The sequence below is a fragment of the Alligator mississippiensis genome, chromosome 2 (genome assembly GCF_030867095.1).
Source record: "Alligator mississippiensis isolate rAllMis1 chromosome 2, rAllMis1, whole genome shotgun sequence".
Taxonomy (NCBI): Eukaryota; Metazoa; Chordata; order Crocodylia; family Alligatoridae; genus Alligator; species Alligator mississippiensis.
This window is the reverse complement of record NC_081825.1, coordinates 224164206-224189215: the sequence shown is the minus strand read 5'-3', so window position 1 is coordinate 224189215 and position 25010 is coordinate 224164206. Positions and strand designations below refer to the sequence as shown.

General features: G+C 43.1%; 1 protein-coding gene across 1 annotated transcript in view; it reads right to left on the bottom strand.

The window, feature by feature from the left end:
- HSD17B12 (hydroxysteroid 17-beta dehydrogenase 12) overlaps positions 1 to 18885 on the bottom strand; it is a 160285-nt gene extending 141400 nt beyond the window's left edge. The window contains exon 1 of the mRNA XM_019476896.2: positions 18563 to 18885. The gene's annotated coding sequence lies outside the window, so the exon portion shown is untranslated. The remainder of the gene's footprint in view (positions 1 to 18562) is intronic.
- Between the last annotated feature and the right edge of the window lie 6125 nt (positions 18886 to 25010).

Below are 25010 nucleotides of genomic sequence, written 5' to 3'. Positions count from 1 at the left end.
ACACTATTCAATATTTATACTATTGTTTAAAAGATCTATATGAGACTGGAAAGAGACAAAGATTCTGCCTTGAGGAGTTTACAACCTAAATTATGTGTAATGCAGGGAACAGTGACAAGAATCATTAGTAGAAAGTAGTGCTCAGTTGCAGGGTGAGAGTTACAATAAGCAAGGGTATCATGATTTGGGTTGGATACACCTTGCTTACAGCTGTTGAGGACCAAACAAGTGTCTCTTCTCAGGGTTTACCCTGATGCTTCTCTCAGTTTTGTCCCATTTGATGGGAACTGTTGTATACCCTGAAAAGGCCTGTAACCAGCAATGCTGATAAAATTCACTGTAGGCTTGTTGAATGCATTTGCACATCAAAGAACACCCACACCAGGACACCATGCCTAACCCCCAGGACATATCCCTGTCTGAACAAGACCTTCTCCAGCTAGAGATCCCTCCTTGTTCCTTCAGATGCAAACTGACTCAGTAGTGCTCCAAGTTATGACTAGCAACACCTCAGCTACACGGCTCCCATGTGCAGAAGCAGGAGGATCACTGAATTGTGGAAAGACACAAGAGTGACAAAAGGGAGCCTATTTTGGAAGGCTATCATAAGAAACAAGAGTAGGAATAAAAGAGTATTCATGAATAAAACTGAGATAGTGAAGAGGGGGAAGTATAGACAGAAAGAAAGGAGCAGACCAGGGGTCAGCAGGGTTTTTCATCAGAGTGCCCAAAACACCCCCAACTTCAACTTGTAAGATACTGGTGTGCCGGGGCGGATGGTGGGGTAGACACGAGGGACCCAGTCCCTGTTGTGGCCATGCAGCCCCAGCCCTTTCCCCGTCATCCACCCAGAGGCACATGTGCCAAGCAAAATGCCTTCGAGTGCCACACTGTGGCACCCATACCAGGGCTTGCCTACCCCTGGAGTAGACTGAAAGAAGGAAAGAGGAAATAACAGGCAAAAATAAAAGAAAAAGAATAGAGATAAAGGATAAAATACAGACACACCAATAATTTGTATTACTATATCTACTCAAATCTAATATGAGGTTTCTTTCCCCAGGCAATGTGAGGATGGAGGGGAGGATACTCATCTTAGATTTGGGGACGGGGGAGAAATTACTTTCCCTAAATCTAACTCTGATTCTGGAGTCTGAAGTCAGAGTCACAGCTGCTGCCTCCCCCTGGCAACTGCCCCCTACCTTCACCCACTGTCATCACCTGCCTCACTGCTGCCTCTGCCTCCTGCCTACCTTCCCCTTGCAGCTCCAGCTCTGGCTGGGCCCCTCCTCCAGCCACAAAATCAGAGAATCACAGAAAATGAGGGTTGAAAGGGACCTCAGGCTGTCATCTAGTCCAACCCCATGCTCAAAGCAGGACCATGCTCAACTAGATCATCCCAGCCAAGGCTCTGTCTACCCACATTGTAAAAACCTCCAAGGATGGAGATTCCACAACCTCTCTGGGTAACCTGTTCCAGTGTCTTACTACCCTCCTAGTAACAAAGTTTATCTTAATATCTAACCTAAATTTCCCTTACTGCAACTTGAGACCATCGTTCCTTGTTCTGTCATCTGCCACCAATGAGAACAGTATAGCTCCATCCTCTTTGGTACCAACCTTCAGGTAGTTGAAGGCTGCTAGTAAAGCCCCTCTCAGTCTTCCCTTCTCTAAAATAATAAGTCCATTTCCCTCAGCCACCTCACCATTTTCATTACCCTCTGCTGGACTCTCTCCAAATTGTCCACATCCTTTCTGTAGTGGGGGGCCCAAAACTGGACGCACTACTCCAGATGTGGCCTTACTGGTGCTGAATAGAGGGAAATAATCACTTTCCTCAATCTGCTAGTAATACTCCTACCACTGCAGCTAGTAATACTCCTACCACCACAGCCATTAGCCTTCTTGGTAACAAAGGCACACTGTTGGCTCATATTCAGCTTATTATCCACTGTAACCCCCAGGTCCTTTTCTGTAGAGCTGCTGCCCAGCCAGTCAGCCCAGGGCTTGTACTGATCTATGGGATTGTTCCATCCTAAATGCAGGGCTTTGCATTTGTCCTTATTCAACCTTATGAGATTTCTTTTGGTCTAATTCTCCAATTTGTCTAGGCCTCTCTTAATCCCACCCCTACCTGCCAGCATATCTACTTCTGCCTCCAGCTTGGTGTCATCTGCAAACTTGCTGAGGATGCACTCTATGCCATCTTCCAGGTTGCTGATGAAAATACTGAACAAAACCAGCCCCAGGACTGACTGCTGGGGCACTCCACTTGATACTGGCCACCAACTAGACATTGAGCCATTGACTACTACTCTCTGAGTGTGATGATCCAGCCAGTTTTTTATACACCTTACAGTCCGTTCATCCAACCCATACATCCCTTAGCTTGCCTGCAAGAATGGTGTTGGGAGACCATATCAAAAGCCTTGCCAAAATCAAGGTATACCACCATCCACTGGTCTCCCCATATCCACAGAGCCAGTCATCTCATCATAGAAGGCAATCAGTTTGGTCAGGCATGACTTTCCCTTGGTGAATCCATGTTGACTGTTCCTAATCCCCACCTTCTCCTCCAAGTGCTTAGGAATGGATTCCTTGAGGACCTGATCCATGACTTTTTCCAGGGACTGAGGTGAGGCTGACTGGTGTATAGTTCCCCAGATCCTCCTTTTTCCCTTTCTTAAATATGGGCACTATATTTTCCCTTTTCCAATCATTTGGGATCTCTCCTGATCACCATGAGTTTTCAAAGATGATGGCCAGTGGCTCTGCAATCATATCGGCCAACTCCCTCAGCACCCTCAGGTCCATTTTGCCTGGCCCCATGAACCTGTATATGTCCAGCTTTTCTAAATAGCCCCTAACCTGCTCTTTTGCCACAGTTGGCTGCTCACTTCCGCCCCAAACTGTGTTGCCAGGTGCAGCAGTCTGGGAGCTGACCTTGCCTGTGAAGACTGAGGTAAAAAAGGCATTGAGCACTTCTACATCCTCTGTCACTAGGTTGCCTCCCCCATTCAGTAAGGGACCCACACTTTCCCTGATCCTCCTTTTGTGACTGATATACTTGTAGAAACCCTTCTTGTTTCCCTTCACATCCCTTGCTAGCTGCAACTCCTATTGCACTTTGTCCTTCCTGACTTCATCCCTGCATGTCCAAACAATACTCTTAGTAGCATGTCCAAGTAATCCTCCCTAGTAGTTTAGCCTACAAGAAGTGGAAACTTGGAATTCTCGTTGTGAATTAACTTACTAAACAGTTTCGTGCTAAGCCAAATTGATCTTCTGCCAGACTTGCTAGTCTTCCTGCACATCAGAATGGTTTGTTCCTGCACTCTCAGTCAGGCTTCTTTAAAGTACAGCCATTTCTCCTGGACTCCTCTCCCCCTCGGACTGGCTTCTCAGGGGATCCTGCCCATGAGTTTCCTGAGCAAGTCTGAAGTCCAGGGTCCTTACTCTGCTGCTCTCCTTCCTTCCTTTTCTCAGGATCCTGAACTCAATCATCAGTCCAGGGCAGGGAACACAGACCAGGTGCTTCCTGCTGCCCTTGCCCGGCCACACAGCAGCTGCTGCAGCTCTGACACCAACCCTGGCCCCAGTGCCAGGGCCTGAGCTACCACCACTACAGCATAGCCAAGCTGAGGCCAGAGGCAGTGTGTCCTCAGTGATCCCTGCCCTGGACTGGAGCAAGGCCCCAGACAGAGCTGAAGCTGAAACGGGTGGCAGTGGGGGAGAGGGCCAGGCAGGAAATGGAAGGCAGACAGCAGTGAGGAGGCAGCACAGGAGGAGTTTGCACCCTGGGATGATGGAATAGAGGAAGGTGGGGTTCGGACCTCTGGCCACATGGAGCAGAGAAATGGCAGGACGCTGCTATGAAAGAAGTGTCACTACAAATGTAGCCAGTCAGCTCCATGCCCTAGGCAGCTATGTGACTCCCAGGGCAGTGCAAACTGCTTAGGTCAGAGGCGGGCAATTATTTTGGGCAGAGGGCCGTTTACTGAGTTTTGGCAAGCCATCGAGGGCTGCATGACAGGCAGCCAGGGGCAGATAAATATTAATTTTCTAAATTTTTTAGGGGCCCTGTGGGCCAGATAGAATGGCCTGGCAGGCTGCATCCAGCCCCCAGGCTGTATTTTGCCCACCCCTGGCTTAGGTGCTGATTGCAACGGCACAATCACCTGAGACTGCAGCTGCTGTTATTTATGCTACCTCAGGCACCCCATCCCTTAGTTACACTACTCGGTATCACCACCAGTCGTATCAGGCCCTGCAACTGCTGTAGTTTTAAACAATAAGCAAGGATCCAAAGCCCTGCATTTGGCGGTGGCTATAGGGCCAGGGCCAGTGTTTTGGCCATGACACCTGACACATCCTCCCACAGCATCTGTCCTACCACAACTCTGCTCTGCAAAACAGGAGGGTTAAGCTCCACTTCCTCCATTCTAGCTCCTTCCTTTACTGAGCACCCAGGTCTCATATGCCACACATTGCAGTTGCCCATGCCATTTCTGCTGTGTGGTGGCCTCCCTTGATCTAGCTAGACAAGGCATTCATAGGGTGTGCGAAATAGTAGTAGTGAAACAGACGCAGGCAGTGATGAAATATTTAAAGAAGAGCAAAGGCATGTTTTAGTTAGCCTTTCCATTTATGTCTATTACCACGCATAGCCTGTCTGGCAGGGAAAGGCAGTTGACTTGCCAATAAAGCTGAACTGCCCTTGCTTTCAAAACTGAATCATCCCAAGTTTTTCAATATTCTTATCTGCATGGCATCTATATAGATCTTTTTTTTAAATAAACCTTGGGATCCAGCAACTTTCTTTTCTAACTCCAAGATTAAAATCTGAAATTGCTCAACATTAAACAATGGAGTTTGCAGAGGTAGATGTTTCACCCAAAGCAGGAAAAATGTTGGCATGTTAACTAATTTCACATGCTGAATGTAGAGCTGAATTGGCATGCTGATGTTGGTAGGGTTTTATGATACAGTCCCTTCAATAAGACCTAAACCAACAGGAAGCTACAGAAATGTCACTATACGCCTATAGTGCTTGATAGAGAATTGTAACAAGGTACAAAAAAATGCAAGACTCTTCTGCTCAATCACTGTATGCCCTGGTTTAAAAACCTTGCATTAAGATGAAAGGTCATGCTGTTGCATCATGCTGGCAAATTATTACCGCTAGCTCCAAACAGAAAGAGAGTGGGAAGGGTTTTTTGACCAGAGACAAAAGACAAACATAATTTTTGGAGGGGAAGCCTAGAAAGAGCCACACTTGGGAAAGAAACTTAAGTTGAGTTTTACTTAGGGGTCAATGCACTTTTGACCATTTGCTAGGAACTTGGTGGTTATCTCTGCACACCAATGCAGGCTGTTTGCATTTGAGGTTGAGGAAGGAACTCGGCATATTTACAGGTTTCAGTCCTTTCTATAGATATTTTAAAACTGTTTCACAAAATTCAATAGTAAATGGGGAGCAACCTATGGAATTCTGACGTTTTCCTTAAGAAATGGGGAGTATTCTATATTCTCAATGTGAAGAACAGGACATGAAGTGACTTTAAAAGACAGGGTGTCAGAAGCAGGTTTTACAGCACCATCAATATTTGAAATCAAATGAGTACATTTTTAAGTGAATTGCAGTCCCTATAGGTGCTGAAAATCCTAGCATATTTAAACTACAGAGTCTTATCCCATTACCTGGATTAATTTGTATAAACTCTATGTCCCTCAATGGGTTAACTGCTTTTTTCTCTCTCCTACCCACCTTGCCTCTCTCAGTAGTTCCCCCTCTTTTTTCCTCCCCCTTTTCCCTACCTTTGTATTCTAATCCCTGCTTTCTATTAGCAGCTCCGCTTCCTGCAATCCCTGCACAGCATCTGATGAAGTAAGCCCTCTGCTTACGAAAGCTTATGCTACACAGCTCTGATCTAGTTAGTCTGTAAAGGTGCAAATCTACCTTGCATTCTGCCAAGCCTAGTACTGGCCATTTTCTACTGAATAGATAAGGTAGTGATTCTCAACCAAATGCCACAGCACCCCAGTCAATAAAGGGTGCTGCCCAAGAGGGAGGACATCAGCGAGGTAACTGCATGCTCAGAGATAAGTACAGGCTTGTCCCTCCCAGCCCATCTTCCTCCTCCACTCAGCAGTCAGGCTCTTTCCTGTCTGGGTGCTGCTCCTCCTTCCCTGCCAGGTCCTCTTTAAGAAGGAAAGCACTTTAATAAATAGGGTTTGAAATGGGGTGCTGCTTAATTCATAAAATTTATGGAGGGGTGCCTTGAGTCTAAAATGGCTGAGAACCGCTGAGATACAGTGCAAGTGGCAGCAGCAGAGGGTAATCATCACCCATCCCCCACCCAATGTCATCTGTTGACTCTCAACCACAAGGTCAATCTCCGATGGCAAAATAACTTGCTCTCATTGCTTAACCCAGGGCTGTCCTTGGTCTCATTACTCTCATTGCCTAACCCCAGCAGCCTACAAGGGCTAAATTTAGGTCCCTGGGCTCTCCCTCCCTCCTCTGGCTTCTCTGTTCTGTACCCACCCTAAGAAGTAGTGCAGCAGGACACAACAGGGCGCAGGGCACTCAGGGTGAGGTCAGGATCACAAGGTGCAATGGTGGGGTGCCCACATGAACACAGGGTGCAGCGGTGTGCAAGGAGAATCAATGTGGAGTTGTTGCAGCACCAGAGGTGTGTTACCTGTGCGTGTGCAGGCTGCAGTGGGGGATGAGGGGTGCAGGAGCGCAGTGCAATGGAGGGCTACCATGCAGTGTGCAACCTGGAGGCCCATGGGCCCCCATTGGTACAGCTCATGGGGTGTGCAGTTCCCATCTGCTGAGAAGTTGAACAGGCCAGCTTAATCCTTCATGTCTCTGCTGATAGTGCTAATCACTGTTTTTGAAATGGGGAGTAGCCTATCCAGTATGAAACCAAATTCAGTAATCCATGTGATCCCAACATCAACTCCCTGAATCCCCTCATGTGATACATTCCCCTTCAACCCCATCTCATGGACCACACTTGATAATAAGCCTTTGTTTATTCTATAACCCATTGTCTATTCACTGTTTCATAGTATATGGACTTCTCTCCCTAAGAGCATCTTTGTGTGGTACTATGAAAATGTATGTACAGTTCTCTCTGTATCCAGTGCATCTGCTGTGGATGAGACAGTTTAGTTCTATTTGTGTTTCACAGATGTAAGGCAGCAAACACTTCTTCTTCTCCAGAGGGCCAACATTTTTTTTCAAATATTTTGATAGCACTTCCACAACTTAGAAGCTTAGCACTTCTGTAACACCATTCATTTTAAGATCTCGAAACAATTTATAAATATTAGGTAATTAAGCCTCACAAAAAGCCTGTGCAATGGATGTAGATCATTCTCAATTTGCAGATGAGAAAACTGAAACACAGAGAAGCAAAGTGATGACACTCAGAAAAAATAAGAGTTAAGACTCTCACTCCCATGTTGTAAACACCCAATAATTCTTCTTTGTTGCCTAAAATATTTCTCACTTCCACTGAATCTGCTCCAGGGGAGCTGTACTTATTAAAGCTATGGTTTTCAAAGGGGACTTACAAATCCAAGGATTTCATATTACGTATTTATCTGCACAGGAAGTCTAACCCACATCTCCCCCCCAACTGAGGTGACTATCCTATCCAAGTAAGCCACGGAGTCATGTGTTCTCTGCCATCCTGAAAATAATGATTATAAGGCATTTGGGCTAGTCAGAAGATGGAACTGACCTACCTACCCCAGAATGTTTTGCAAGTTAACTGGAAGGTCAGAGTGGTCGGTTTAAGTCTCCTCAGGCAGAGAAGGGCACCTGGGTCCTCCCACACATTAGGCAAGTTGTATAGCAGCTTTGCTCCCAAGTGAGTGAAAGATGAGCCTCACAGCCTTCATTGTGTGTGGATCCTGATCCAGAAGATGTGCTTTGAGAACACTTCCTGATTGGGCCCTGTGTGTACGATAAGCAGAGGGATGCCAGATGACGTGCCGCCACTAGTACTGGCTGCCCACTGGGGCCCAGAGGTGGCAGGGCTGCAGGCCCAGGAGGGCAAGGGCAGCCCTGGCAGTGCCATTCTGGAGCCCATCATCAGCATCCCTGGCAAGGTCCAGCCAGGCAGACAGGGTCGAGGCAGCAGGTGCGCAGCTGCGGCCCTGGGACAGTGTGCAGCTGGCTGGCAGGTGGTCGCTCCGCATGGGGGAGCGGGGAGCAGTGAGATGGCCATGGGCCAGGTGGTAGTCAGCATGGCAGGCCAGCAGAAGCACAAGATGCTGGTTGTTGCTGCCAAGTGAAGGGGTTGGAACAGCCATGGCATAGGGAGGCAGAGGGGGTGAGGAGAGCATCTTTTTGCTGTGGATGCTGCTCCTGACCAGGGATGGGGCTGGCCAGAAAGCAGCGAGCGGAGCTGCCTTTTTAAGAGGGCTGCCTCGAGCTCTCCCCAATGGTGGCAGGATCCCATTGCAGGGCAGACTGCAGCAAATCTGCACCTGCTTCCTCGCACATGTAGACGCCTGCCTGACACCATTTACTCATGCCACAGCAAATGCATGTGTAGATGCACCCAGCCTACAGTAAACATCCTTATGCCAATTAAAAATAGATCCAGCTTAGCAGCCATATTTAGAAGGAACTTCCTGGGAGATCTCCCTGTTCCTCCTTTAAGTTTGTTTGTATTTTGAACAGATACAATGATATAAGTAATAAGGAAAGAGAGAGAAAACAAAGAAAAACAACTTGTTCCCACCCCAAGGGGCCGGGTAGGCAGCTGATATAACTCAATATCACTCTAACGACTTCAATGGAGCCCTGAAGACTTACAACACCTGGAGACTTGGCTCAAAAAAAAGTGCATTTAAGGAAGAAAACCAAAATAATTGCCGTAGGGTGCAGAGCTGGTTTGGACAAAACCTTTGTGGGTCTCTTTAACGCTATCAGAACCAATTTTGGCATCCCACTTATTATTTAGAATAGCAACATCTCACTGCTCTGTACTTTGCCCTCAACAATTTGAGGACATTAATAAATATATGGTGCATGACTAAACAGAAACGGTGGATTCCTCCTCTTCCTAATAACAGCACAACTTTCACTAGTGGATTTTCGAAGCACATCTAAAGACATCTAAACAGGAAATGGGCCTTACTGTATGGACTCTTCTTACTATCACAGATCTACTACTGGAAACAATGCTATCTCAATGATCATAATGTATCACAAAACTATTTAGATAAGCATTAGAAGGCATTGATGGTACCTACTCTTCCTGATAGGTCTCTAGTAAAGCTAGTGGGCAAAACAATGATTAGCAATATTTTTCAAGAATTTCACAAATTTCTGCCTATTCATGCCATAACATTTTGTTCCTATCATGTTGATGGGAAAATCTATAGGTTCTTTGTAATAATGACCAGTGGGCAGCCAAGGAATGGGGGAAGGAGGTGGTCCTTTTTCTAGCCTCTTTGGGGATTTCTCCCATTCTCAGCCTTTTTTGTGCTCAGTGGTCTTGTTTACACTGACAAAATGCAAAAGCCAGTCTTCTTTCCAGCCCTCCTTTTGAAGCTAGGTCCCTGGTCATCTAAGAGAGAGAGATATGTGGGACCAGGTAGAAGCAAACAAGCAAGTGGGTCTATGGCTCATAGATTCATAGATGTTAGGGTCGGAAGGGACCTCAATAGATCATCGAGTCCGACCCCCTGCATAGGCAGGAAAGAGTGCTGGGTCTAGATGACCCCAGCTAGATGCCTATCTAACCTCCTCTTGAAGACCCCCAGGGTAGGGGAGAGCACCACCTCCCTTGGGAGCCCGTTCCAGACCTTGGCCACTCTAACTGTGAAGAAGTTCTTCCTAATGTCCAGTCTAAATCTGCTCTCTGCTAGCTTGTGGCCATTACTTCTTGTAACCCCTGGGGGTGCCTTGGTGAATAAATTCTCACCAATTCCCTTCTGTGCCCCTGTGATGAACTTATAGGCAGCCACAAGGTCGCCTCTCAACCTTCTCTTGCAGAGGCTGAAAAGGTCCAGGTTCTCTAGTCTCTCCTCATAGGCCTTGGTCTGCAAGCCCTTAACCATACGAGTGGCCCTTCTCTGGACCCTCTCCAGGTTATCCGCATCCCTCTTGAAGTACGGCGCCCAGAATTGCACACAGTACTCCAACTGTGGTCTGACCAGAGCCCAAAAGAGGGGAAGTATCACCTCCTTGGATCAATTCGTCATGCTTCTGCTGATGTACGATAAAGTGCCACTGGCTTTTCTGATGGCTTCATCACACTGCCGACTCATGTTCATCTTGGAGTCCACTAGGACTCCAAGGTCCCTTTCCACTTCCGTGCCACCCAGCAGGTCATTCCCTAGGCTGTAGGTGTGCTGGACATTTTTCCTCCCTAGGTGCAGCACTTTGCATTTCTCCTTGTTGAATTGCATTCTGTTGTTTTCTGCCCACTTGTCCAACCTGTCCAGGTCTGCTTGCAGCTGTTCCCCACCCTCCGGGGTGTCCACTTCTCCCCATAGCTTTGTGTCATCTGCAAACTTGGACAGAGTACATTTCACTCCCTCGTCCAAGTCGCTGATGAAGACATTAAAGAGTATCGGTCCAAGGACTGAGCCTTGCGGGACCCCACTGCCCACACCCTTCCAGGTCGACACCGACCCATCCACCACGACTCTCTGGGTGCGACCCTCTAGCCAATTTTCCACCCACCGGACTGTGTAGTCGTCCAAGTCACAGCCTCTTAACTTGTTCACCAGTATGGGGTGGGATACCGTAACGAAGGCCTTCCTGAAGTCTAAGTACACGACATCCACCACCACTCCTGTGTCCAGGTGTTTCATAATCTGGTCATAAAAAGAGACTAGATTAGTCAGGCACAATCTGCCTGCTACAAACCCGTGCTGGTTTCCCCTCAGCATAATCTGTCCTGCCAGGCTCTCGCAAATGTAAGCCTTGATAATTTTTTCAAAGAGTTTGCCGAGTGATGGCTCAGTGAAAGAGCTGCTGGTTTAGAAGGGAATAAGACCTGGTTCGAGTCAGCTACTAATGGGGTGTGTCTACACATGCTACTATGGTACTGTTGTTACTGCACCGTCATTTAGGACTTCCTTTTGGAAGTCCTAAAAGACAGTACAGTAACAGCCCATACTGCGCTGTGTGGAGTGCACACGGTTATTTTTAGGCACTATGTCGCCATAGTGATGCGCCATAATGAGAGAGCGCATTGCTACAGCGACATAGATGTAGCATCACAGTTTTTGCTCCTAGACACTGTGTTGCCATAGCGCGTTGCTTCAGCTACATAGTGTCACATGTAGACTCACCCGTTCGGTATTTACTCACTGCTCTTTACCCAACCAATGAACAACAAATACTGGGTGACAGTGACCACAAGCTGATCACCTTTACTATCCACTGCAAAGCTGACAAGTCAGTCAGCAATACAGAAGTCCTCAACTTCAGGAAAGCTGACTTTGACAAGCTCAGGAGGCTTGTTGTCAAGGCCCTAAGGGACCATGACTCAACAGAAAGAGGACTCCAAGAGGAGTGGTTGCTCCTCAAGTGAGCGATCCTGACAGCACAAGGGATGGCCATCCCATCTCAGAGGAAGAGTGACAAAAGGGCACAGCAACTCCCTTGGCTCAGCAGGGAACTTGAGGACCTCCTACGCCTAAAAAGAGAGACTTATAAAGGATGGAAGGCTAGAATAATCACTAAGAAGGAGTACTCAGCACTGGTCTGCACCTGCAGGACACCCAGGAAAAAGTCATTTTGCTTAATGGGTACTTTGCGTTGGTCTTTCATCAGCCCAAAGGGACTGCCCTGCCTAGCATGACATGGGACAGCCAGGGTGAGGACGTATTTATACCCAGCATCTGTGTAGACCTTATAAAGGAACAACTTGAGAGGCTGGACATCTTCAAGTCAGCTGGTCCTGACAGATGACACCCTAGAGTACTCAAGGAGCTGGCAGGTATCATAGCCCAACCATTGGCAAAAATATTTGAAAACTCGTGGCGCTCAGGTGCAGTACCTGAAGACTGGAAGAAGGCCAATGTGGTACCCATCTTCAAGAAAGCACAGAAAGTAGACCCTGGGAATTATAGGCCAATCAGTCGGCTTGACCTCAGTCCCCAGTAAGATTCTGGAGAAAATTATCAAAGAGCCTTCTGGATAAGCTGGCTGATGGCAACATCCTGAGGAACAGCCAGCACGGGTTTGTCACGGACAGGTCTTGCCTGACCAATCTCATCTCCTTCTATGACCAGGTGACATATCACCTGGACAAGGGAGAAGAGATTGACATCATATATCTGAACTTTTAAAAAGCCTTTGATCTGGTGTCCCATGACCTCATGGAAAAATTGGCCAACTGTGGCCTCGGCTACACCACAGTCCGATGGCTGGGAAATTGGCTCTGAGGTCAGACCTAGAGAGTAGTAGTCGATGGAAGTAAATCATTATGGCACTCCATGACCAGCGGTGTCCCCCAAGGCTCCGTCCTTGGACCAGTTCTCTTTAACATCTTTATCAACGATGTGGACACTGGTGTCAGAAGAACGATGTGGACATTGGTGGCGAACTGGCCAAGTTCGCCGATGACACTAAACTTTGGGGCATAGCGTCCACACCTGAGGATAGGCTAGTGATCCAGGCTGACCTGGATAAGCTTAGTAAGTGGACAGAGATAAACCTGATGTTCAATACTGAAAAATGAAAGGTACTCCACCTCAGGAAAAAAAACCCGCAGCATGCTTATACGCTCAGCAGTGCTACGCTCCCTAGCACCACAGCTGAAAGAGACTTGGGGGTCATGATTGACCACAAGATGAATAATAGTCACCAATGTGATGTCGCAGCTGGTAAAGCAAACAAAACTCTGGCTTGTATCCATAGATGCTTCTCAAGTATATCCCAGGATGTCATCCTCCCACTGTACTTGGCTTTGGTGAGGCCACAGCTGGAGTACTGCATCCAATTCTGGGCTCCACAATTCAAGAAGGCTGTCAAGAAACTTGAGAGAGTCCAGAGGAGAACCACGTGCATGATGAGAGGGCGAGAGAACAGACCCTACAATGAGAGGCTGAAAGCCATGGGACTCTTCAGCCTGGAAAAGCACAGGCTCAGGGGTGACCTGGTGGCTGCCTATAAGTACGTAATGGGTGTGGATCAGGATCTGGGGGAACATCTGTTCACCAGAGCACCCCAGGGGATAACAAGGACCAATGATCAAACTCCTCCAAGACCATTTTAGGCTGGACATAAGGAAAAACTTCTTTAGTGTCCAAGCCCCCAAGGCCTGGAATAGTCTTCCTCCAGAAGTGGTGCAGGCACCTACTCTGGAATCATTCAGGAAAGGGTTGGAGGCTTATCTTGCTGGGATCCTTTGACCCTAGCTGACTTCCTGCCCTTGGGGCAGGGGGCTGGACTTGATGATCTCCAAGGTCCCTTCTATCCTAATGTCTATGAAATCTATGAAATCCAAGGTGCAAGGAGTAGCTTTCAGAGGAGGACTGGAAAGGGGACTGGATAATGCCAAACATGGCCTGGTGGTTAGAACACCAGGGAAGTCAGAGATGGAGGTCTGAACCCCTCTAGACATGGGGTAGTCTAGTACCTGGATACCCAACTTTCTGGGCAAGCACCCTAACCACTTGGCCTTCTTCCTCATTGTTTTTTGGCCAAGCCATAATGTCAGGACTTAAGCTGAACAGGCAGCCTTTCCTGACTGGGGTGTAGCCTACTGAGCATACTCAGTATCCATGGGGATATTTACATGTCTACACCACACATGTAATAGGATTGTACATTGTACATAAATGCCAGAAATGGCAGGTTTGTAACTGGAAACCTCCCACATTGATGCATAAAATGAAACAGAATTCTGCCCCAAAAGTTCATGATGAGAGAGAGAGAGAAAAATCACCTCTGAATCCAACCTAAAAAGTACTTGGATGTGTGCCATAACAGAAAATTTCACAAGGAAATAAAAATGTCTGACCCCATCTCAGAGTGCTACCTTAGAAATGAAAAATGAAGAAAATCTGTTGTATTATATTAAGTGTTATCATGGTCAGAACATTTTAAACAAAAAATTCAGAAGACAGACTAGAAAATTGTCATACATCCCAGACAGTTTCCCTAACCATCAAGTTACTGTGTGGTCTCTCTTTCTTGCTCCCTTCCTAAAAACACTGAAAGGTCTCATCTTCCTGGAACACGCTTTTCAAAACCTCAAAAACTTTGGCCACATAGAATTGTTTTATGGACCGCTCCTGTTAAGTGGTTCATTCTCGCCTCATACCCAGCCAATACAATATTGTTCCTTACACTGTTCCTTCACCATTCTGTTCAGCCTAGTTTTAAGCAGCTCCGACAAAGGGGTTTACGAGGCAGAAACAGTAACAGAGGGTAACTGTTCATTTCACAAAATCTTCACTCACACTACATTTTTGCTGCCATATATTTATTGATGCAAAGCAGAATGTATTCTATATTTCCCTTCAAAATAACACAAACTTTTTGTTTCCAAAAATATTTTTTCAGATAAGTTTTGATTGTTATCTATATATTTTGCTATCAAGTTCACAGAAAATGATGCAGTAACCCTGGTTGTATGGTTTTAAAAAGAAAGCAATAAGTGAAAAGGCAACTAGTGTTTCTTCCATTAAATATTTTAGCTACAGTGATTAATCAAAAATAGACTGGAAAGAGTCTAAAAACAGGTAGACAGGATGGTAAGGAGAGCATCAGAACACATCCTAAAGAAAAAAGGGTCAACTCAGAGACACCTCATTGATATACTGAACTGAGGTTTCTCATTTCACCAGGTTTCCCATTGCATCTCTGTGAACACGGGCCTGAGTGGAACAATATATGAACATATGTCTGAGGCATGATTTTCAGAGGTGTTCAACACTGACCTACTTCAGTTCTGATGGACACTGACTTCCAAGATAATAGAATTAGATCAATTTGAAGCTCTTCTGAAAATCCCACCTGAACAGCCCATTTAGAAGTTTGCTCCACAAACTTTTGAGAATTTCAGTCTGAAGCTCACCTACTACCATTTAACTTAAAGTAAATTTATAGGTTATATGACAATGTAATTGTGGATCTTATTTAAAATCAAGTTTATTCACACTGAGTACATACCTGGAAGGAGACATCTTAAAATGTAGGGGCCACATTTGGGAGATAAGGGGTGTTTACTGTCTATGATTCATTTAGTCCTTTATTTCAGTTACTACCAAAAGTGCCATCAGTGGTTGTGATGCATACACTAATAATAAGATTGACTGGATCACATTATTTTTCCTATGTCACTGAATTCAAACTGATCTCTGTTAAAGAGATTCCTTCTTTCAGAATGAACTAATTTCAGCTGTGGACTGAAAATAAAAAAATAAAAAAAGAGAAGTGATCAAAGACTGATTTATCTCCCACCTTGGCAATGGAGATTCCTAAAATGGCAGTGGTAATTGAGATAAAATATTTGTATGCATCAGGTTAGCTTTGCTTTGAAAAACTATGCTCTTTGGCCACAAGGATCTTATTTTAATCTTCATAGGGCTGGTAAATATTATGTGTAAAGCCATCAAGATCTTAAAAAACAGCAGCAGAAGTAAGAAACGAATCCTCACGTAACATCCTATTTTCCATTTACTCCAACCAAGCAGCCAGACCAAGCACCTTGTATTTAATTATTTTTTTCCTTCAAAATATGTTCTAAAGCCTGGTATACTATAAAAGCCAAACCAGTAGGCCTGTATGTTAATCCTTGTCTTTCCTGTTGTTTGCCTTACCCACTGCAAGCTCTGGTTGTAGATCCCATTCTGTGTGCAAGGTCTAGAATTAAATTCTGAGCTCCTTTTGGTACAAGATGTGTTCTCTCCATTGCACAAGATGGCCAACACACTTTGAGTGCTACTGAAATAAGGAACTAGAATCCAGAAGCACTCATTCCAGATGGAAGAACCAAACAACCTAGAGTTCTGTTTATCCATTCAATGTAATAGAGTGGTAGTTGATACATTTGCATGTTATTCAACCATTTTCTGCTCTTTGATGCTTTGTAATTAGTGTCTTTTTTGGGTGTTTTTTTATTCTGCATCTCAAATCTTCTCCAGTAATTCAGCTGAAGTGTTAGAAACAACATACATATTCAGGTGTCTGTTGTCTATGTTCTAGAAAGAGGGTGTTTACAGAGGCAGATCTGAGGGGTGCAACAGTAGGTCATACCCCATTCTGACACTGCTGCTGTTGTCCCCATGTGACCTAGTACAAGGGGAGCCCCAGAGTTACTCCTGCCATGTTCCAGCCAAAGACTGTTGCTGTTCAGGGTTTGGCAGGGAATGGTGGCAGAAGTGGACGTGGACAGGTTTCCTCTTCCTGCACCAGCTCCCTACTACCATTACCAGGTATCCCCTGCTGGTGTGGAAGGAAGAACCTGGGCACTGCCACTGCTGTCCCCAGCCAAGCCCAGCACCCTCAGTAATTGTTCCCTGCGGCCCATGGCTGGAGCGCGGCAGGCAAGGCTCTGGGGCTCCCCCTACCTCCAGTTCAGCTGAGGACAGTGGCAGTGGAGGGGGTGGTTCCCACCCCTGCTGCTCCTTTGTGCCTGCTCCCTGCCCAGCTCCCTGTTGTCCCCTGCCAAGGATGGTGTACCACAACCCTTCTTAAGTCCTGGATCCATCTACATTTTTAGCCCTTCTTCTTGGTGCATCCAGCAATTTATTTTCCAGATATGTTGAGATTTTTTCTCTTTTAGAAAAGCACCTCCTCCCCTTCTTAAACCATGCCCCTACCCCATCATTTCCTTGCTAACTTTCCACTGCATATTAGACTCATGGCTCTCAGATTTTGGCCTCTTACCATAGCTGAGGGTTGTTGGTTATTCACATTACACATTCTGATACAAATGTAAAAAATTTTGCAGAGTTCACATATTTCTCCCAGCCCAAAATTACATGTGCAATACAAATCAAACAGTTTATGGAATGTTTCCCTTCTCAGTTGGTTCCTAAGACCCCCTGCTCCCCAATTTTCCCGGAGTAACTAAAGATATTTAACTTAACTATCCACATAGATCATGTTTTCCTGCTGGTAATTCGAGAGACCAATCCCTACAAACATGAAAGAAACTACCTGAAATGAGTCATTCCTGTTCTGATTCTGGGAGATGCTGAGTCTTCTCACCTCTAACTGCAGTCAGTCAGAGATCAGGTTACCCATTATCATGCAGGATCAGCAAGGTAAAATGGAGAAAAATCAAACCTGAAGTTTCCTGCATATAGATTAGTCTATAAAGCAATGCCCCTCCTGAATGACAGACTGAGCTTTAGTTAGCTGTGCTAACCTGAAGTTAGCAGGAGGCAGGGTAGAGAGGTGGGGTAGGTCTAGATTTAACCCTTGCAGTTTGAACCTATTGCTAACATAAATTAAATGAATAGGTAACATAACATTGTTTCTTCCTCACAGGAAAAATGTCTCAGTCAGAATCAGAACTCCAAAGCTGCTGTAACAGGTTCACGTTCTCCAAGGTGGACTTCCCTCACCACATGCTTTTGCCACTACAGATATCCTTACTTTTCTTCTCCATGCCAAGAAGTACATAAAAAATATAGTGAGCCTCCTGTCACTTGCTTGCTTCAGTTCTAGCATCAGATCTAGTTGATTTGCTGGGGGGGGGGGGGGGAGGGGAGGGGAGGGAAGGACTTGTCATTTCAGTTTGACTTACAGCCTACCACAAAGTGGAATGATGTGCAAATTGAAGCACACATAAGCAGCAAGAGAAAAATCACATGGGCAAACAGAATTAAAGGTCTGTACAGCTATGTGCAGCATGAAGGCACAAATGTGCTGGGATGCCCAGGAGGGACACAAAGTGATGCAATACAGTGATGGTCAAGAACAAACAGCGTACATGCTTTGAAACAGGCACTAACTAATCAGGATTATGCCTACTGAATATTCACCAACCTCACGAAGCTCCTGCTGTTGCTGCATACATTCCCTATTTCCTTAGAGTCCTGAGAGCCATTGCTCAGACCTAGCACCTCGTTCCCTGCTGTCCAAGGTAGCCAGTGCCATTTCTGACCAAACATCACATTCTCCACTCCCGTGAATTCTCTAGGGGCAGCAAAAATCCCACATTCTTCTTCCAACAACCTTATTATTATAGATCTGAGTTTGAGTATAATCCTCAGTCTTGTATTACCAACAGGGCCCACTCTTGTGGGGCTGCTACTTGAACAGTGTCTGTTGGCAAAGCCACAGGGCACGCAGGTATAAAAATATCTACTACTGCCACCATATTGTTTATTAGCAGGCAAACAGTTACAGAGAAAGGTTTGAAACAGCAACGGCGTTTTTGCTCCCCCTTCTTCAGCACAGTGGCAGACATTGCAGAGACAGAAAGAGAGCAGGAAGTGACAGTAGCAAAACATGCAGAAGAAAAGCACACGTTTCCACTGACACAGAAAGCGGGCAAGTCCCACACAATCAACTCCTCCAAGCACATCTGATAAAAACCACAGCAAAAGCCTGACTGACCTTCGTCTAGCTGAAACAAGCTAGGAATATCGTACCAGGCCTGTCGCAGCGACCCAGAGGTTCTTTCTGCAAGAGAAAAGAAAAGCAGCAAGTGTAATCCTCGATCAGCAGAGATTAAGCGCAGCACCACGGACAAATAGGAGGAATTTTGTTAGTAAGGCTGCAACTTGCTGGATCTTGACATTTACAGCAACACATGACAGACAAAGGAGGAGGGAGGGAGATCCAGCAAGCTCTTCTCCCTCTTTCAGAGTTCCCTTTGCAAGTTGATCAATAGCATCCTTTCCTAGCACACGTCTAACTTAAAAGATTCCACATCTGGGTTGTTTACGGCATTTAGACGGGGGCAATGAGGCTTGTACCGACCAGAAAGACCCCCATCATCGCTCTACCATCAGCCATTACAGGAAGCAGCAAAACAGGCTTTTACGACAGCTCCCAGCATTCTTCCTGCCTACAACTCCCAGACTGCATATGTCCAACTCCACCGTTAACCCTTTTCTTACAGTCAGACAACTTTGTGCTACCCAAGCTACAATCTATTTCATATACTTTTTTCCTGCCACAATTTACCAACATCATCCAACATTTGGTACAATAACACAACACATTATGCTAGCTTCCCCTATTCCAGCTCACAGCCATAACAGGAATCCCATTCACTTTAGGGGAAAAGGCTGTTTTTTTTTTAAATTCCTCAGAAAAATAACAGCTCTGCAACTGCAATCATCACATGTTTATTATGAATTGCACATTCAGTTTCAGCCTTTTGCTACCTTGTTAATTTCTTTGCAGATTTCTATATTTCTGCAGAGTGGAATTTCTGGCTAATATTATTATTTCTTTTAATTTGCCTTTTCTCTGTGACTTAGGAAAAACAGGTGAAAGCTCTACTCCCACCTGATTACATTTTTCTACATTTCAGTGGACCAATTCTAATAAACGCATTAACTCAAAAACATCTTTACAGCCCCCAAAAACCTTTTGTGTCTAAGCCACAAAGAGATGCTATATTTTTTCTGCAGCAAAAGTAGAGGAAAAACTCCGTCATGCTATCTGGGTTCTTTCTATCTTTCTTTCTCTCTATATACTATATATATATATGCATTCAAGATATGTAACACTACTACATGCATCAGTTTTTCAACCCCTTCTGCCTTAAAATGAGCAAAAAATAGTGTCTCTACAAATTGTCTATTGTAAACTGAAAAATAAACTATAACACTAAAACCAGTTAAAAAAAATAACTAATTTAAGGGGAGAAATGTGTTCATTCATGAACTAAAACCTTCCAACAAGACTTCCTGGATTTTAATTAAAATCAGTTCTTTTTTAAAAAAATATATACCCTGTGTACATTCTATAAATCCAGTTCATCTCAAATAATTTTAAAAGAGTATTTTACAGCAAATGCAAGTCAAATAGTTCTAATTTGTAGTGCCACAAACTATAACATGCTGAGATGTGTAACTGCCTGACAGACTACATAGAAATCTAGCTTATGCTCCAACCTATAAACAAAAGTAAATACCTATAAGCTTCTTCTCTATTTCTCCAATACTAAAATACAAGTCAAAACCTACCGACTGCCAAAAATGTCATACAAATACTTCCTTTTTAAAAAACAAAACACTACAAATTTATTATTTATTTTTAAATCTAAACAACACAGATGAAGAAAGCATACAGACATTTTCTTTAAAAAATCCCCACCGATAATAAACACATATATACATTCTGAAAAGTTTAATTTTAAATATCTTCTTTTAAACCTAAATCAGCCTACCGGCCAACAGCTTTACCTCAGGAAAACACAATAGGAAAAGCATTTCTGCATGATACTCTTTTCCAGACACATACAGCATGTTTTTAAAGACAATTCGCATTCATACCACTCCAAATGACACGAAAACAATTATTTAAAATTTATTCCTCACTGTAACAATTTTTACTTTTGTATATTTTTCAAAATTTCCATGGAAAGCACAATCAATTAATAGCTAGCTTCGCGTAGCTACACTGTTACTTCTTTCTGTACCTTTTCTGTTTACTAACCGACCATAAACATTTTACAAGCATTTTACATATACATATTAAAGTCAAAAGAAGGACAACGCTACACGAGAAAGGCTCAAAAACAAATTGTAAGTGTAAATGACCTTCTCCCATATTTCAGACGTACCTGCAAAATCCCTGCTCTCTGGTCTGGGATTGAATATTCCATTCTGAGGTTGGCCTTTTTATATTTTGCACTATTTTAACACCCCAAATTTATAGATTTTAAAAACTGCCATGTTAAAAGGGCTTTATTTAAGTATTTCAATTAAAATAGTGTTATGTTTTGTCATATTACCATAATCCTTCTTTTTAAATCATATAGAATTTCAGTATAACCTAATTAAGTAATTTTAAGTAAGTCTTAACCCAAATACATAGATCTAATAAAATATTATTCTGCAAACAGGGAAAATGGACTCCTGAAATGGATTCCTCAGGTATGAACAAGATGTTTAAACATTTTCTCCCCACAAACTTTGTAATACTGGCTCTTTTACAGTACCTATGTTTAAAGACCTAAATATTGATAAGAAAACAAATTTTGCCAGATACCGAGTATATCATTTCATTGCTATTGTATTTATTTATTTATTTTACATTAAGCAGAAGCCTTTCTTTTTTCCTTACAAAGAGAGACGGGGGTTGGGGAAGAAAAATACTGCAAAACCCTAACCACTTATCCTAACGTATTATTTACTTCAAAGCTCTGCTAAGAACAATTTGTACTGTTTTCAGATACTGTATATTATTTTGCCAATGAAAATATTATTATTTAAATTGTGCCTTTTAAAAGGTTTCAGAATAACATTATAGATTTTATAGATTTCTAACCATTTTTTTAAATCTTTTTTTTTCATGCCACAAATGTCTGATTTTGGTAAATGGAATTTATATTTTTCATGTATCTAAATTATCAGAGTGGAATAAACATTCGAAAATAGGAAGAACAAATGATCTATCGTAATACATTCACACATCTAACACTCTAACTTGACTTCTCTTCCTGATATTATTTGTGTATGATAAGTTTATCTGAAACAGAAAATAGTTCATGAATATAGAATCTACCCTGATTAAAGAGTTTTCCTTATTGGCAAATTTGTCTCAAGGAACTGCATTTTACCAAAAATCATCCTGTCTGGAGCTTTCTGCCACTTACAGGCTCTTAGTTATTTTTAATTAACCAGCCTGTTTAAAGACAAAGATCTTTTCTTTAGCTTAGTCCAAATGAACTATTTTTAAATGTTTAACTTATCAACTATATTTGTCAATATAGGAAAGTTACAGAGATTTGGGAATAACTCATTTTTTTCACTTTGTTTCTGCCCTAATGACAAAATGAATCATCCACCTGGAATTTATTTGTATTCTAATGTGATATTGGCTGAAACACACACAGTTTAAAAGAATGTATCCGTCTTCCTACAACATTCTATTATTTACATACTTTTATGGGGAAATCCACTACAATACTACTTCCCTTGCTGCTCTTGTGCAACACATTTCACTTCAGAAAGATTTCATATTAATTTGGCTTCTTTACAATACTTTACTCCCCGCAACCAAACAAATACTCAGATTTGTGTGAAATATTGCTGGTAAACTGCAAAACCAAAAAGGCCAGGGGGTCTGATATTATTTAAGCCTCACAGAAACAATATTTTCTCTCCATGTTAAAACCCATCAGAAGCAAGCAGTGCCTTACCTGAGGACTGACGCTTGTCTCCTTGGCTAGTTTTCATTCTGTGCAGAATGGGAGCAATTCTACATTCCCTGAAAAGTAAGAGAGAATAAGTTGAAATTACTGCATGTTCAGCCTTCATGATAGTCAATAAAACTCCTTCAACTTACTTGGCCTTCAGGAGGCCTCAGCTCTGGCCCTGAAAGGCATGTTTAAATATCCTTGTTACATTCTGATTAAGGCCGTCAAAGAATGGGTTTGATAAGTTAGGTGCAAATTTTTTAAATTCTCTCCATATATGTGCAAACAAAGTTCCACAGCCTCCAAACCTATTTATGAGTATTGGGAGGCCCTAATATTCCTGTATGCAGTACTTCATCCGCTTCATTAACGTCACTTATCACCCCAAATACTCACTTTAAAAAAGAATAAAATATACTTCTTCATGATGCATTTCAATATAATAATAATTAATGATTTACTTGTTGAAAGGGAGGGCTGGGATATTCCCTCCCACAGCAACTCTGTCCTTCCCTCTTCTAAATTGTAAATAACTTTCCAGACGGGCCATGTATTATCCCCTTTCTTTTGTCTCTTTCCCTGTATGTCTCCATGTATGTGCAAGCAGTTTGCTTTACCACATATTCATAAAGCACGATGTATAATTTGCAATGGGCTGTAGTTTTGAAACTATAGTCTCCCCCTCTCACTCACAAGGAAGTTCACAACTAAAATTACTGTCCATACACTATTTTCATGCTTCCCCCACCCATCCAACTTTTCATTTCACACAAATCTAGGAGAAAAACTATTCAGGCTAATGAGCACATAATTCACAGTACGCTACGGTCCTGAAAAGACCTTAATTCAGGTTATCACTATACAAACCAATTCCCTAAGTAAATCACAGATTTAAAAAAAAAACAACAAAACTTTGAGTGTCAGATTTGCAGCTAGACTTTTTTTTACTTTTTAAAATCAGTGATTTTCTCTTCCTCCCTTCTCCTTTTACGTTTTAGTACCCCTTATGTCTATGTGGAGGACTGTTTTCATTTATATTTTCCCTTCACATATTGTGCAAATCCTAAAGGATTGTTACCATGCATATGTTTTTCCACTTGATTTCCTAGGTATCAGTGAATGCAAACCGAGGAAACGTTTTGCACAGTCTTAAGGTCTTTAAGCCATATCCTTCCCCCAGCACTCTTTGCCACCCTTTCCCCCCCCCCCAACACCCCTTTTCCTGCTGTTGCTTTGTTTTGTATTTGGCCACTTTTCTGTACATTTGTCTCCTGCTGATCCTATTAGACCAAGCAGGAAGGATTGACTGTCTCTGTCCCATTTGCTATGGTGACTCTCATTTTTGGTTTTGACAGATAAAATGCACTTGACCACCTATTTCACAAATTGTTGGCAATGTACATTTTTTTCTGCTCTGGGAACCTGTTGATTGTAAGGATCCACATTTTTCTGACACAAGCTAAATCCTTGCCTGATCTAGGACTTCCTTCTATCAGCGTAGTGATATGAATGACTTGAGAGCTGTAATACAAAGCATGAAGGGGGAGCAGTAGGTAATATCTAGAGATACCCTTTAAGCACTGAAAAAATTATGTTGATTATTGACGCTAATGTTTTAAAGAGATACCATCAACAAAAAACTTACTTGAAAGTGAGGGGATTCTTTAACTGGCTCTTCATAATTATAGATCTTTGTAATTTATACTTTAGAGATTATTAAGAGCAAAGAGGCTTTTAAAAATCTAATATACTTTTCAGCATTACCTGCTTAGAATGCACTTTTCTGCATTTCAATCAGCAGAAGAGTGAAAGTAGCCTGTTTGGTTTCACTTTTGCTCCTAGTCACTTTCACTTTCACACACTAGCACAAATGTTTTTCTTTTTCGGGTTCAACAATCTGCAGGGGAATGGTTGAATTTTAAAATAAATCCACACCATTTAAAATGTGAAGAAAACATCAGGAAAACATTTCTATCTTTTTTTACAGGACATTTGGAAAACACAATTTTGGGGCCTAAAAGTAATGGACAGCATCATCCTTTTTAAAGTAACAATTTTTATAGGTTAGTCTGTGGCCTGATCCACCTCCCAGTGAAGTCAGTAAGAATTGCGCTGTTAACATCACTGGTAGCAGGATCAGGCCTCTGGGTCTGACTATGATCAGCAATAAAAGGAACCACACACAGACTAATATACTCATAAAAAAGAATCTTCACCTGGACTTGTTTTCATTTTCAAATTCACAGTAAAGTAATAGTTTCTATAGAGCTCTTTTTTTGTGTGTTTTTATATGAGAAATAATCAGGTAAATGATAGAGAAAATAGATGGATACCCATCCTGATAAGGCCACTATGAAATTAGAAGGCATCTATGCATTTTGATTTGTGATGGGGGAAAAAAATTCTCTGTCACTCCTGCTAACTATGAATAACTACTTCTTGTGCTTATGCCAACCACAATACCCACAGATAGAGAAATGTTACTGTCTTTCAATAGGATATTGTTTAGTTAAAGCTCCCAAAGTATAGACTTGTGTAATCTTCATCTCTTTAAAATCAGCTGCAATGCTTTTAGAAACAGAACAAATCTTGGCTTTCATTTATATTGTCAATACGTGTGCCTATTTTACCTTTTTCTGTTTTATTTTCTGTCTTTTGCATTTTATATTGCAGGTCCCACAAATGCTT